General features: G+C 49.6%; 1 non-coding gene across 1 annotated transcript; it reads right to left on the reverse strand.

The window, feature by feature from the left end:
- Window positions 1-9,127: 9,127 nt before the first annotated feature.
- On the reverse strand, window positions 9,128-9,258 carry LOC111760863 (small nucleolar RNA SNORA51). Its single transcript, XR_002794441.1, has one exon. It is a non-coding gene; the product is annotated as a small nucleolar RNA SNORA51 (small nucleolar RNA).
- Between the last annotated feature and the right edge of the window lie 5,237 nt (window positions 9,259-14,495).

Consider the following 14,495-nt stretch of genomic DNA (forward strand, 5'->3'; position numbering starts at 1 on the left):
TCATCACCACTATGTAATCTAAGAACATTTTCAATCAACCCAAAAAGAAAGCCTGTACCATTACCAGTCACACAGTGACTCTCCATTTCCTCCTCTCCCCACCCCTGGCAGCCACTAAGCTACTTCTTGTCTCTGTGAATTTGCCAATTCTGGACATTTCATGTAAATGGAATCCTACAGTATAGGGCTTTTTGTGCCTGGCTTCTTTCACTTAGAATGTTCTCAAGGTCCATCCATGTTGTAGCATGGATCTCATTCCTTTGTAGGGCTGAGTGATATTCGATTGTAAAGATACACCTCTTTTTAAGGTCTGGTGCAATCTTTCCTTTCTTGCAAGCTATGTTATAAAAGAGGAAAGCTGTATGAAGTCTCTTTTCTATTCCCTACTAGAAAAGCAGAGAGAGGATTGGAAAAATAACAAACATGAAGTCACACATCCATGAAGTCTTGTAAAGAGACATCGTTATAGTCTCTGATTTACAGTGTCACTAAGCCCTTAACTATGGGACACAGTTATATGTCACTTAGCAAAGCCCTTCCAAACGCACTTCACGTGTGTTACCCTTACTTGAGCCTCATAACCACACTCACTCCCCAACTTATTTTTATTTTCATTTCCTTCCTTCCTTCCTCCTTTCCTCCCTTCTTTCCCTCTTTCCTCCCTCCCTCTTCCTTCCTACCTATCATTAATCTATCTAATTATGGGTATAACATAAAATTTATCATTTTAACCATTTTTAAGCGGTTACGATTTTGTTGTAGTAAGTACATTCCCAGTGCTGTACTACCCTCATCACAATCCCTTCACAAATTTTTTTCATCACCCAAAACAGAAACTCTGTACCTGGAAGCATTAACACCTCATTCGCCCTCCCTCCAGCCCCTGGAAACCTCTGATGCACAGTCTGTCTTCAGGAGAGATTCTGTCAATGGTCACTTGCTGCCTTTTTGTTTTGTTTTGTTTTGTTTTTTAAGGTTTTTAATTCATAATCATAAATTTAACTCTGTAATCCAGCTATACCTGGAACGAAGGGGAGGGTGATGTGGAACCAAAGAACTGCAGCAACAGCACAAAGATGACAGGATCCTGAGAGCAGCCCAGGGGTGGGAGGCGCTCTCCTGAGCTGCAGAAGGAATGGTCTGGTGGCTAAGACAGAAGCCAAATCAAATTAGACTTGTCCGCAGTCAGCAATGGTGAGCTCCTTGCTGGTCTTGCTGTTCCTGGACCCAAAGCGCTCCATGGCTTCCCCAATGCTCGTGCCCTCTTTCACCTTGCCAAAGACCATGGCTTGCCATCCAACTGCTCAGGCTTAGCAGTGCAGATGAAAAACTGGGAACCATTTGTGTTGGGTCCAGCATTGGCCATGGGCGAGATGCCGGGCCCTGTGTGCTTTCAGGATGCAATTCTCATCATCAGACTTTGCCCCGGATGTGCACTTGCCACCAGCGCCATTATGGTGGTGAAGTCACCACCCGGGCACATACACCCCGGAATAATTCTATGAGAGCAGGAACCCTTATAACCAAATCCTTTCTCCCCAGTGCTCGGGGCATGGACACTTTCTGCTGTCTTTGGACCTTTGTCTGCAAACAGCTCGAGACGGGTGCAGCCCAGGGGCTGGCGGTCAATGGTGATGTCGAAGAACACGATGGGGTTGACCATGGCTGCAAGAAGGGCTGCGGTTGCGATGGCGGTGTCTGCAAACTCACTGCCTTCAGTTGTCATCTCTCTCAGGCTCTTAGAGTCTAGAACAGTTCTCTATAGAGTTTCGTATTTCATGACACTGACATTTTTTGAGTCCAGGCCAGTTGTTGGGCAGAATGGCTCAGATTTTGCATTTATCTGCTTGTTTCCCCTCAATTAGGTTCTAGAATATGACACACATGACACTGTGCTCTTCTGGTGCCTCTTCTCAGGAGATGTGCAAGGTCACTTTTTCTCACTGGTGAGGCAAGCGCTCAAAAGCACCACACTTGCATGGTAAGTTTGGTACTTGGTTTAGGTGATGTCTATCAGATTTCCACTGTAAGTTATCTTTTCCCTTTGTAATTTAGTAAGTAGTCTATACTTTGGAGACCTTTTACCCAGCAACTTTTCATCCAATGAATGTAAACTTCCCTAAACTATGGTGGCTGTGAAATGGTGAATTTCTAATGTTATCACTCCTTCTACACTGGACATTCTTCAGGAAAGAAGAGCTTTATTTTTATTATTATTACAAGTATTAATAAGGACGTGTTTTAATTCAATATTTTATAAATTATCTCTGTCATTTATCATTTTTTAAAGATTTTTTTTCTTTATTTGGAGGTTTGTGGGTTTATAAAACAATCATGCATAAAATACAGGCTTGCCATACACCACCCCACCACCACCATACCTTGGTGTGGAACGTTTGTTACAATTGATGATAGCAATTTTTTTAAAAGATTTTATTCATTTTATTTATTTCTCCCCCGCCCCCATTGTCTGCTCTCTCTGTCCATTTGCTGCATGTTCTTCTGTGTCTGCTTGTGTTCTCTTTAGGCAGCATGGGGAACCGATCCTAGAACCTTTTGGAGTGGGAGGGAGGCGCTCAATCTCTTGTACCACCTCATCTCCCTGGTCTGCTGCATCTCTTATTGTCTCTCCTCTGAGTCTCTTTTTATTGTGTCATCTTGCAGCACCAGCTCTCCATGTGCCAGCACTCCTGCATGGGCCAGCTCTCCACTCAGGCCCGCTCGCGGCATGGGTCAGCTTGTCCCTAATCGAACCCTGGACTTCCCATATAGTAGATGGGAGCCCAGTTGCTTGAGCCACAGCCGCTTTCCTGACAGCACATTCTTATAACTGTACTGTTAATTAAAGTCCATGGTTTAACTTAGGGTTTGCTCATTGTGTAGTGTAGTTCCATGGATTTAAAAAAAACTTGGTTCTGTTATTTTATATACAATCTAACATTTCCCCCTTTGAATCATATTCAGATATATATTCCAGTGGTGTTAATTGCATTCACATTGTTGTGCTGCTACCACCATCCATCATCGAAACACTTCCATCATTCTAAATAGGAACCATCTGTATTTTCAGCCTTAACTTCCATTTCCTATCTCTATCCCATTTCCTGGTAACCCATATTCAGATTCTTATTCTAGTTGTTTCAAATCAGTGAAGTCATACAATGTTTGTTCTCCTGGGTCTGGCTTATTTCATTCAACCTGTTTTCAAGGTTCATCCATGTTGTGGTGTGTATCAGGACTTCATTCCTTTTTATTGGCTGAGTATTATATTCCATCATATGTATATATCAGATTGTATTTATCTCTTCATTGGTTGATGGACACTTGAGTTGCTTCCATCTTTTGGCAATTGTGAATACTGTTGCTATGAACATTGATATGCAAATCTGAGTCTTTGCTTCCAATTTTTTTGGTTATATACTTAGTGGGATTGCCAGGTCCTATGGTAGTTTTGTACTTAGCTTTCAGAGGAACTGCCAGACTCCATTCCATAGGAGCGGCTCCATTTTACACTGCCACAGCAACGAATGAATGTTCTTATTTGTCTGCAACGCTTTTTGTTATTTTTCATTTTTAAAATAGCACTCATTCTAATGGGTTTTGCTTTTCATTTCCCTGATGGTTAATGATGTTGAGCATCTTTTCATGTGCTTTCTGGCCATGTGAATATCTTTTTTTTTTTTTTTAAGATTTATTTTATTTATTTCTCTCTCCTTCCTTGCTCCCCACCCCCATTGTCTGCTGTCTGTGTCCATTCGCTGTGTGTTCTTCTACATCTGCTTGCATTATCTGGCAGCACTGGGAAACTGCATCTCTTTTTTGTTGTGTCATCTTGCTGCGTCATCTCTCTGTGTGTGTGGCGCCACTCCTGGGTAGGCTGTGCTTTTTTCACAAGAGGCAGCTCTCCTTATGGGGCGTGCTCTTTGCGTGTAGGACACTCCTACGCGGGGAGCCCCTGCGTGGCACAGCACCCTTGCATGCAGAGGCACTGCGCGTGGGCTAGCTTACCACACAGGTCAGGAGGCCCTGGGGATTGAATGCTGGACCCTCCATATGGTAGACGGATGCTCCAGCAGTTGAGCCACATCTGCTTCCCTTGTATATCTTCTTTGGAGAAATGTTTGTTCAAGTCTTTTGTCCATTTTTCAATTGGGTTGTTATTCTTTTTGATGTTAAGTTGAAGGATTTCTTTATACAAACTGGATATTAAGTCTTTATGGGACATGTGGTTTCCAAATATTTTCTCCAATTGTAGGTTGCTGTTTTGCTTTCTTGATAAAGTCCTTTGAGGAACAAAAAGGTTTTAATTTTGGTGAAGTCCTATTTATCTATTTTTTCTTCTATTGCTAGTGCTTTGGACATACAGTCTAAGAAACCATTGCCTAACACAATGTCCTGAAGATGCTTCCCCAAGTTTTCTTCTAGGTATTTGATAGCTCTAGTTCATATATTAAGATCTTTGATCCATTTTGAGTTGATTTTTGTGTATGGTGTGAGGTAGGGGTCCTCCTTTTTTTTTTTTTGCAAATGAAAATACAGTTTTCTCAGCACCATTTTTTGGAGAGACTGTTCTTTTTCAATTGAGTGGTCTTTGCCACCTTGTCAAAAATCAGTTGGCCATAAATGTGAGGGTTGATTTCTGAGCTCTCAGTTCTATTTAGTTGGTCTATACATCTGTCCTTGTGTCAGTACGATGCTGTTTTGATTATCGTAGCTTTGAATAAGGTTTAAGATCAAGAAGTGTGAGTCCTCCAAGTTCATTTTTTTTCAAGTTGGCTTTAGCTTTTTGGGGCCCTTTACCCTTCCATATAAATTTGATGATTGGCTTTTCTATTTCTGCAAAGAAGATTGTTGGAATTTGGACTGGAATTGCATTGAATCGATGAATTGCTTTGGATAGTACTGACATTTTATTTTTTAAAGATTATTTTTTATTAATTTCTCCTTCCTCACCCTCTCCTCCCTGTTCCCCCCCCCCCCCCAGTTGTCTGCTCTCTGTGTCCATTCGCTGTGTGTTCTTCTGTGTTTGCTTATATTCTTGTCAGCGGCACCGGGAATCTGTGTCTTTTTTTTGCATCATCTTGCTGTGTTAGCTCTCTGTGTGTGCGGCACCACTCTTGGGCAGGCTGCACTTTTTTCGTGCTGGGCAGCTCTCCTTACGGGGCCCACGCATTGCACATGGGGCTCCCCTACATGGGGGACACTCCTGCGTGGCACCGCACTCCTTGCAGGCACCAACACTGTGCGTGGGCCAGCTCATCACATGGGTCAGGACGCCCTGGGTTTGAACCCTGGACCTCCCATGTGGTAGGTGGACACTCTATTCATTGAGCCAAATCCGCTTCCAGTACTGACATCTTAATGATAGTTAGTCTTCTAATCCATAATCATGGAATGTTTTTCCTTTTATTTAGGTTTTCTTTCATTTCTTTTAGCAATGTTTTGTAGTTTTAAGCGTATAAGTCCTTTACATCTTTGATTAGATTTATTCCTAGGTATTTGATTCTTTTAGTTGCTGTTGTATTTTTCTTGCCCCAGATCTGGAATCAGCCATTTCTCCGAAGAGACCTGGTTCCCTTTGGTGGAGAGGGATGGGGTGGGGATATGGTAGGGATGTAGATAAGACTGGCTGTGAGCAGGTAAACATGGAACCTGGGGGATTGGTACAGGGGGTTCATTGTACTATTCTCTTTACTTTCGATATGTTTGAGATTTTTCCATAACAAAAAACAAAAATAAAAATAAGGGAAGCATGGGAAGCAGCTGTGTCTCAACCAGTTGGGCTCCCGTCTACCATATGGGAGGCTCCGGGTTCACGTCCCAGGGCCTCCTTGTGAAGGCAGGCTGGCCCGCACGCTGCGGAGAGCCGTCTGGCCCACAGACGCCATGGAGTGCCCACTCAGCAAGGTGACGCAACAAAGAAAAAGGGAGGAGGGGGAGACCAGCAAAAACACAGAAGAGTACACAGTGAATGGACCCAGAGAGCAGACAGCAAGCAAGCCACAAGGGGAGGGGAGAAATAAAATCAATAAATACAGACACAGATGAACACACACACAAAATAATAATAATGAAGCAGATGTGGCTCAAACAGTTTGATATCTGCCTTCAACATGGGAGGTCCTGGGTTTGGTTCCTGGTACCTCCTAGAGAGGATGAGCAAGACAGTAAGCTGGTGTGATAGGCTCGTATGGTGAGCTGGCGTGGTGAGCTGACACGACAAGATGATGCAATGAGATGACACAACGAAGAGACATGAAGATGCACCATGAGGGAAACATAATGAGGCCCTGGGTTTGGCTCTCAGCACCTCCTAAAATGAAGATGAGCACACAATGAGCAGACACAGAAAGCAGACAGTGCAAAAATGGGGAGGAGGCGAATAAATAGATAAAAATTAATCTGTAAAAAAATAAGGGAGCAGATGTGGCTCAAGTGATTGAGCCCCACTTCCCACAAGGGAGGTCCCAGGTTCAGTTCCCAGTGCCTCCTAAAAGCAAACACACCCACAAAACAAGCAAACAAATGAAAAATCCAACACAAGGGAGCTGATGTGGCTCAGTGGTTGAGCACCAGCTTCCCACCTATGAGGTGCCAGTTTTAAGCCCCAGTACCTCAAAAATATATATATAATAATAAAAGTGCCTGGCATGTGTTTCACTGCCTGTGCTCCTGTTTTCGCTGAGGGTGAACCACCTTGCCATTTCTTTCTTTCTACTTGACCCCATCTTCAGGGTCATGAAGGCCCTTTGGCAGCCCCAGCTCGGGTGTGAGTATAATGCCCATATGACACGAGTGTCTCAATCTGTTCCCGTGCTGTCCTCTTCCTGTGTCTGTTTACTCTCACCGCTCCCTACGGAGTCACAGATTAGATTATGAGCAGTGGTTGGATTGCCCATGTGAAACATGGCAGAAAAAAAGAGAGAAAGAAGTTTTGGATAGAAAACCTTCCTTGGAGGGCGCTCAGGCGGCTGACCGACACCAGAAGCAGGTGCCTGTGCCCAGCCTGGCGCTGGAGGGGGCTAGCAGCACGGCCCGGGGACAGGCCACCAACTCCAGTTCTCTTCCCCGCTGACTTGGACATATTGCAAGAAAACTTTTGATAAATTTGGAACTCGAGTTAAATGTCACTAAACAGCCTCTCATCCATCTGTTCCTGAAGAAGTACTCCAAGATTTCCCGACAATCCAACAGGGCTTTCCTTTTGTTTTCCTAATCCAAGTGTAAGCCTGGTGGGTAGACCCATCTGAGCACCGGCTTGTTAGGGAAAAGTGAAGCCACGCCGTGGAATGGACTCAGCGCAGTTCCACAGCCAGCTAACCTAGAGCAACCTCGGCAAACCATGTGCTTTCGCTGCAGTAACTTTCCTGTGGGACTGATCGGCAGCCCTCCTTACCTCGATATTGGTGAAACCTTAGCCAGGAGCTGCTGGGAGGTGTCAGTCCTGGACCAGGTCCCTTGGTCCCCTTATTTTGTGGTTGTCCTATGGGTTGTCCACACGCAGACTTCTGTGTCCCAAGTTGGCCACCCACCAGACTTGTCACTCCTTGTGTCAGAGCTAAGCTATCAGTGAAGAGAACTTTCTGTCTCTGTGTCTGCAATTGTTTGTATTTCTATCTCTAGACTGAAGTGTTTTCATCATTTTTTTTGTTGCTTCGGCGTTTTCTCTTCCTATTTGATACTGCAAGGTAGCCTCACCCATAACAGGGGGCCCTCCCCTCTGGGCTGCTGCGGTGAGAGGCATGGGAAGATGCACCCCAAACTCAGAATAGCAGGTGCCTTGAGTTGGGGGAGCAATGCACTCAGAGAAACTGCCCCCATTCTGGGGGCTTCAATTCTGTGATACATGTTTTAGTTTGTTTTCTTTAATCTGGGTGATAGGGAAATGGGTTGTATATCATGTTTAATAATAGCTTTTAAAAATTAATAAAGATAAAAAGCCAGTATACACAAACATTACAGAACGCTGAGCAAAATTCACACCACAATTGTGGTGCAGAGACCACTGTCTCCCTAACTGAGTCAATTGCCCCCACCCCCTTCTGGTGGCCAATAGTGGCCCCCACTTTTAAAAATATATATCCAAGGAGAATTGGGCTCCCCAGCCTTTTGGGGACTGATACAGAGGGTTTTGTCCACAATCAAACAATTCATTTCAAAGGGAGGGGGTTTCTTCAAAATCTTCTATAGTGTCTTTTGGGAGCAGAGATAATTGGCAAAGACACTGCCCAGTCAAAACCCCATTTCCTCATTCAAGGCAGGACTCTCTGTTCAACTGGCACAATTTTGGGACAAGAGCCTCTTGGAACTTTAAAAGCACTCCATGTTCATATTGTAACAACAATATGAAATGTGTCTTTGTAAGAAAGGGGCACACAAATTTTGATGGAGCTTTGCGTGGCAAACAGTTACAATCTGTTGTTATCTTTTTCCCAGAAAGAGTGGAAAACAAAATGGCTGCATTGTGGTGTGAGGGTTTGTCGTCAGCCTCAGAGGGCTCCTGGAACACCTTCACAGCCAAGTTTCTAGAAAGCACTTCTCTGCTCTGTGCTTTACTTCCTCGTCTCCCACGCCTTCTTTCCCCCTGCAGTCTGGCATCTGCAGTTGCCATCTCCATCCCACCTATGGAGGCAGCTCTCTCATGGCTCCACAGCTTTCCTGTCACTGTAGTCAATGGACTCTTTTCCCATAATTCTTGACTCCTCTGTGGCGCTCATCATTTTTGGCCTCATCCTGCTTGAAACACTCTCTTCCTCCCTAATCTCTGGGCTGCTCTCCACAGGGTTCAGCTCAGTTAGGCCCTCTTCCCTTTTCATTCCATCCCACTCTAGGGACCTCATCCATTCCATGTCATCCCGAAATAATTCAGCAAGGATGTTCCTTGAGATCTGGGTGAACCTCCCTCCCATCCGAGGACCTCCCATGTGGTAGACGGACACCCTAACCACTGGGCCAAGTCCGCTTCCCACCTTAGCTTTATCGCTTTTACCTTTCATGTTGCCTCGGCAACTCCAAATCCTTCTCTGTCATGAGAAGCATCTTCTCCTCCTCCAAATCTTGAGATTTTGTGACACCCTGGCTTTTTGGAAGTGGGGGTTTTACCTCCTAAAGCAAATTGTTTTTTTCCCCATGTTCCCCCATTCACAATTCGGACCAGGCACAAGGCCTGGCTGAGGTGAATATGGGGTCAGCTCACTCTGCCTCCTTTTTCTATACAGTCAGTGCAAGAGCACAGCCTGTGGTAAACACCAGGAAGCCTAAAGCAAGTTCTTAACACAATATTTTGCCACACAAATGCAATTTCTTAACCAAAATTCTGGAACCAGCTCTTACAAAAACATTTCTCCGTCTTGTTCCACTTCTGCTCTCTCTCTTCAGCTCTAGACCCACATATCCCACAGGCACCGTGGACTCAATACGGCCAAATGAGAACTCGTCCTCCTCCCTCTAAGCCAGCTTCGTCTCCTTTTCTCTACTCTAATGATTGGTGCCACCAGCCAGCCCCATGCTTTCCTCTTTTGCCTCTTCCAGGCCAGTGCCATCTCTTGCCCAGATGACTGCTTTTGGACTCACCCCGTCCCAGCCTTCTTCCCAGGCCAGCACAGGCATCCTCCTAAAATACAAATCTCGTCTCATCCCTACCCCGCAATACACTCCCCAGTGGCTCCCTCTGTCCTCAGCCTGGAGCTGGGTCCCTGCTGGCCTCCCACCTCACCTCCCTCATCCCTCCCTCCTCGCTCCAGCCCACTCACCTCCTCTTGGCCTCCCCAGCGGGCCACATTTTCCTTCGCTCGGGACCTTTGCACTTGCTCCTTCCTCTTCCCCAAAGGCCCTTCCTGTCCATGCTCCTTCGTCCCCTGGCTACCTGGGGCTCGTTGTGCAAGTCTCACTTTATCTGACACTTCTTCTGGGAATCTTTCCCTGATCCCCCACTTGGCTACGGTCACAATATATACATACATGATTTAATTTAAAAATTGGGGGGCCAAGGAGAGGGAGTGTGTTTGAATGTGCAGGAGGAGGGGTGTGGGTGATGGGAGAGCTTCGACTTCATCTTCCATGGTAGGAAGGCAGTCAAGGATAATGGTTCAAATTGAAAAAGCAATAGTCCAACAAGCACGTGATTTAGAATTACAGACGTCAATGCCAGAAGAAATAACTGAGTTAGAACTTTGCAGGGCTGGATTAGGGGACCGTTGCTGGGTAACGGAAGCTAAATGTGCAACTGATCAAATAAAAATCAGGAAAATAAGCAAAATAGATAAAGTCAGAGCTTGGGGTAGGAGGGCAGACCCTGCCTCAGCCCAGCTCTGGGACTGGCAGAGCACAGTTTGAAACTAGACACATTATAATATTAAGAAATTACTTGGATGGGAAGTGGGTTTGGCCCAATGGATAGGGCGTCCGCCTACCACATGGGAGGTCCAAGGTTCAAACCCAGGGCCTCCTTGACCCGGGTGATGAACTGGCTCACACGCAGTGTTGATGAGTGCAAGGAGTGCCGTGCCACACAGGGGTGTCCCCAGCAAAGGGGAGCCCCACGTGCAAGGAGCGTGCCCCGTAAGGAGAGCCTCCCCGTACAAAAAAAGCGCAGCCCACCCAGGAGTGGCGCCACACACATGGAGAGCTGACGCAGCAAGATGACGCAACAAAAAAGAGACACAGGTTCTGGGTGCCGCTGACAAGAATACATGCGGACACAGAAGAACATATAGCGAATGGACATAGGGAGCAGACAACTGGGGGAGGGCAGGGAAAGGGAGAGAAATAAAAATAAATAAATAAATAAATCTTTAAAAAAAAAAAAAGGAAATTCCTTGAAAAGAAGAGAGAACACCAAATGCTTTGGAAGAGAAATAGCCACTTGAATGACAATTAATCGCCGCATGAATAGGAATGGTAAGATTTAGCTTCTGCAAAGACTCAAACGCAGACCTCTTCTGAAACATTCAGAATCTGCAAGAAGCTGGAGTTTCTACCCCAAGCTCTGTTGCCCCAAATAGACGAATTGCCATTGGCCCCACTTTGGAGAAACTGTGTCCTTCAGAGGTGGTGTCTCTGCGTCAGAGTGGAGATTTGCCTTCCTGGTCCTTCAGAGAGAATCAAGTAGGGTATCTTGAAAGAAAGCACAAGAAAAAGTGCCCGTTCCCACAGCTGTCTCTGACCGTACGTGGAACTTTTTAGACAATCTTCGTCATTCAAAATCAAGGCAACTACGTATTTTGGTTAGGTCCTTCTTGGGCCAGTTTCTACACATATTCTCCACAGAGTCAAGGCATGCTGTATAATTATAGCACCTTTAAATGAAGAAGAGGCTGCATGAAGATGCTGATGCAAACATGCTGCATTTAGAAACCCTTTCAGCCTGTATCATATAGAGTGGGAACATATTTTCACTATCCTATTTCACGGTCACATGTGTAATATAATACAGCTTTTTTAAAAACCAAACTTCTTAAGGTCAAGAAGAGACGGGGTGGTGACGGTTTCGGCAAAGATGAGAAAGCCAGCTGCAGAGAGAGGAAGGAAAAGGGCAGATGTGCTGGGGAAAGCAGAGAGAGGGCTCCTGTTCTGAGACAGATGGTGTCAGGCAGAGACCCACAGAAGCTGGGTCAGGGAGGCAAGACGAGACAGAGGGACCAAGCAACAGAATGACGGGAAGGAAGAGACTGGGTGGGGCACAGTGAGGAAAAAGAGAGACCAGAGAGGCACAGACCAGGAGAGAAAGAGACCCAGGGACTGAGAGACCCCACCTCAGCTCCCACCCGCCCCTGAGCTTTGCTCTCGGCCCCCCGAGGCCTGGCCGCTCCTCAGTCCAGGGTTCCAGAAGCTGGCTCTGCCACCATCCAGCAAACGCCCCTTTCTCCTCATCTGGCCTGAAGGCACCTTGTCTGTTGCATGCACAGGATGGCTGGGTGACTCAGTCACCAGACAGTGTGTCTGGGGTTGAGGGGAGCTAAGGCTGTGGTTTTGTGTCTGTTCTGATCATTTATTTTTATCCTTTTTTACTGGGGGGGGGGGGGGGGGGAAGAGTTGGGGGGAGGACATTCAATGCTTTTAACATGTCAGTCAGTATAAAGAACTTGCTAAATATGTCTCTTTGTTCAGACATCGGTATATATATATATATATATATATATTTCTATCTCCAGTTATTAAGTCAGTGCTGCTGTGGGAGTGACACCTAAGCAGTTGGGGTTTTTATTTTTGTCCCCAAGGTACAAAAAGTACTGCTGACTTTCTTAACTGCGCACGGGGGTGTGGGGGGTGATGTGTCCAAGTTGGTTATTTTAGGCATTCAGAGAGCTCAAAGGTCAATTCTGCGTAGACATCTGCCTTGGCGGTTATGCTAGAGTAATAATCCTGAAATCATTTCCTCAAAAAGTTAAGTATAGAATTACCATATGACCCTGCAAGCCGACTTCTAGGTACATACCCAAAAGAACTGAAAGCAGGGACTCAGTACATCAATGTTCTTAGCAGCATTATTCACAGAAGCCAAAAGGCGAGAACAACCGGAGTGTCCATCAACCGATGAAGGAATAAAATATGGTACGTACATACAACGGAATATTATTCTGCCATGAAAAGGAATGAAGTTCAGCTATGAACCTTGAAGACATCATGTTGAGTGATATAAACCAGACACTAAATGACAAATATTATGATTCCACGTATATGAAATAGCTAGAAGGAACAAATACATAGAGACAGAGAGTAGATGACAAGTTACCAGGGGTAGGACAGGGGAGAGTGGCAGTGATTGCTTAATGGAATGGGGTTCCAGGTTGGGGTGATGGAAAAGGTTTGTGAATGGGTGGTGGTGGTGGTAGCACAACGTTGTAAATGCAATGAATGCCACTGAACTGTACACTTAAAAGTGGTCAAAATGGCACAATTTCTGCTATACTTAGATATATGTTACCACAAGTAAAACACACACACAACGTCACCACAGCAGGTGACCGTTTCGGCCACCAGCTGAGTGCACAGTGGTCCTTAAACACAGGCTGACAGCGCGAACAGCGGAGGAGCAAGCGCAGCCGGTGGGGAGTGGCGAGGGCGGGGAGCAGGCTCGAGGGCCTGGGCTTTCGGGGGTCTCCTTCTCCAGGGCGGTCTCTGGCGGGCCCCGCGAACCACGCTGGGGCGCAGCAGGCAGGACGCTCCAATTCTGTTGTGGCCCAAGGCCGAGGCCAAAAGGCTGCCCCGGGCTCCGAGGGGTCCGGCTCACGGGGTGGGAGCCACAGAGGCCCGAGACGGGCCCTGGCGTCGCTGGTTCCCACGTGCCCCGCGCCCGCACGCCTCCCGCCTCCCGCCGCCTGCCCCGCGCCCGCACGCCTCCCGCCTCCCGCCGCCTGCCGCCCGCCCCGCGCCCGCACGCCTCCCGCCTCCCGCCGCCTGCCCCGCGCCCGCACGCCCCCCGCCTCCCGCCGCCTGCCCCGCGCCCGCACGCCTCCCGCCTCCCGCCGCCTGCCCCGCGCCCGCACGCCTCCCGCCTCCCGCCGCCTGCCGCCCGCCCCGCGCCCGCACGCCTCCCGCCCCGCGCCCGCACGCCTCCCGCCTCCCGCCGCCTGCCCCGCGCCCGCACGCCTCCCGCCTCCCGCCTCCCGTCCCGCGCCCGCACGCCTCCCGCCTCCCGCCGCCTGCCCCGCGCCCGCACGCCTCCCGCCTCCCGCCGCCTGCCCCGCGCCCGCACGCCTCCCGCCTCCCGCCTCCCGTCCCGCGCCCGCACGCCTCCCGCCTCCCGCCCCGCGCCCGCACGCCTCCCGCCTCCCGCCGCCTGCCCCGCGCCCGCACGCCTCCCGCCTCCCGCCGCCTGCCGCCCGCCCCGCGCCCGCACGCCTCCCGCCTCCCGCCGCCTGCCCCGCGCCCGCACGCCCCCCGCCTCCCGCCGCCTGCCCCGCGCCCGCACGCCTCCCGCCTCCCGCCGCCTGCCCCGCGCCCGCACGCCTCCCGCCTCCCGCCGCCTGCCGCCCGCCCCGCGCCCGCACGCCTCCCGCCCCGCGCCCGCACGCCTCCCGCCTCCCGCCGCCTGCCCCGCGCCCGCACGCCTCCCGCCTCCCGCCTCCCGTCCCGCGCCCGCACGCCTCCCGCCTCCCGCCGCCTGCCCCGCGCCCGCACGCCTCCCGCCTCCCGCCGCCTGCCCCGCGCCCGCACGCCTCCCGCCTCCCGCCTCCCGTCCCGCGCCCGCACGCCTCCCGCCTCCCGCCCCGCGCCCGCACGCCTCCCGCCTCCCGCCGCCTGCCCCGCGCCCGCATGCCTCCCGCCTCCCGCCCCCGCACGCCTCCCGCCTCCCGCCGCCTGCCCCGCGCCCGCACGCCTCCCGCCTCCCGCCCCGCGCCCGCACGCCTCCCGCCTCCCGCCTCCCGCCGCCTGCCCCGCGCCCGCACGCCTCCCGCCTCCCGCCTCCCGCCCCGCGCCCGCACGCCTCCCGCCTCCCGCCGCCTGCCCCGCGCCCGCACGCCTCCCGCCTCCCGCCCCGCGCCCGCACGCCT

Source organism: Dasypus novemcinctus, chromosome 3 (genome assembly GCF_030445035.2).
Source record: "Dasypus novemcinctus isolate mDasNov1 chromosome 3, mDasNov1.1.hap2, whole genome shotgun sequence".
NCBI lineage: Eukaryota > Metazoa > Chordata > Mammalia > Cingulata > Dasypodidae > Dasypus > Dasypus novemcinctus.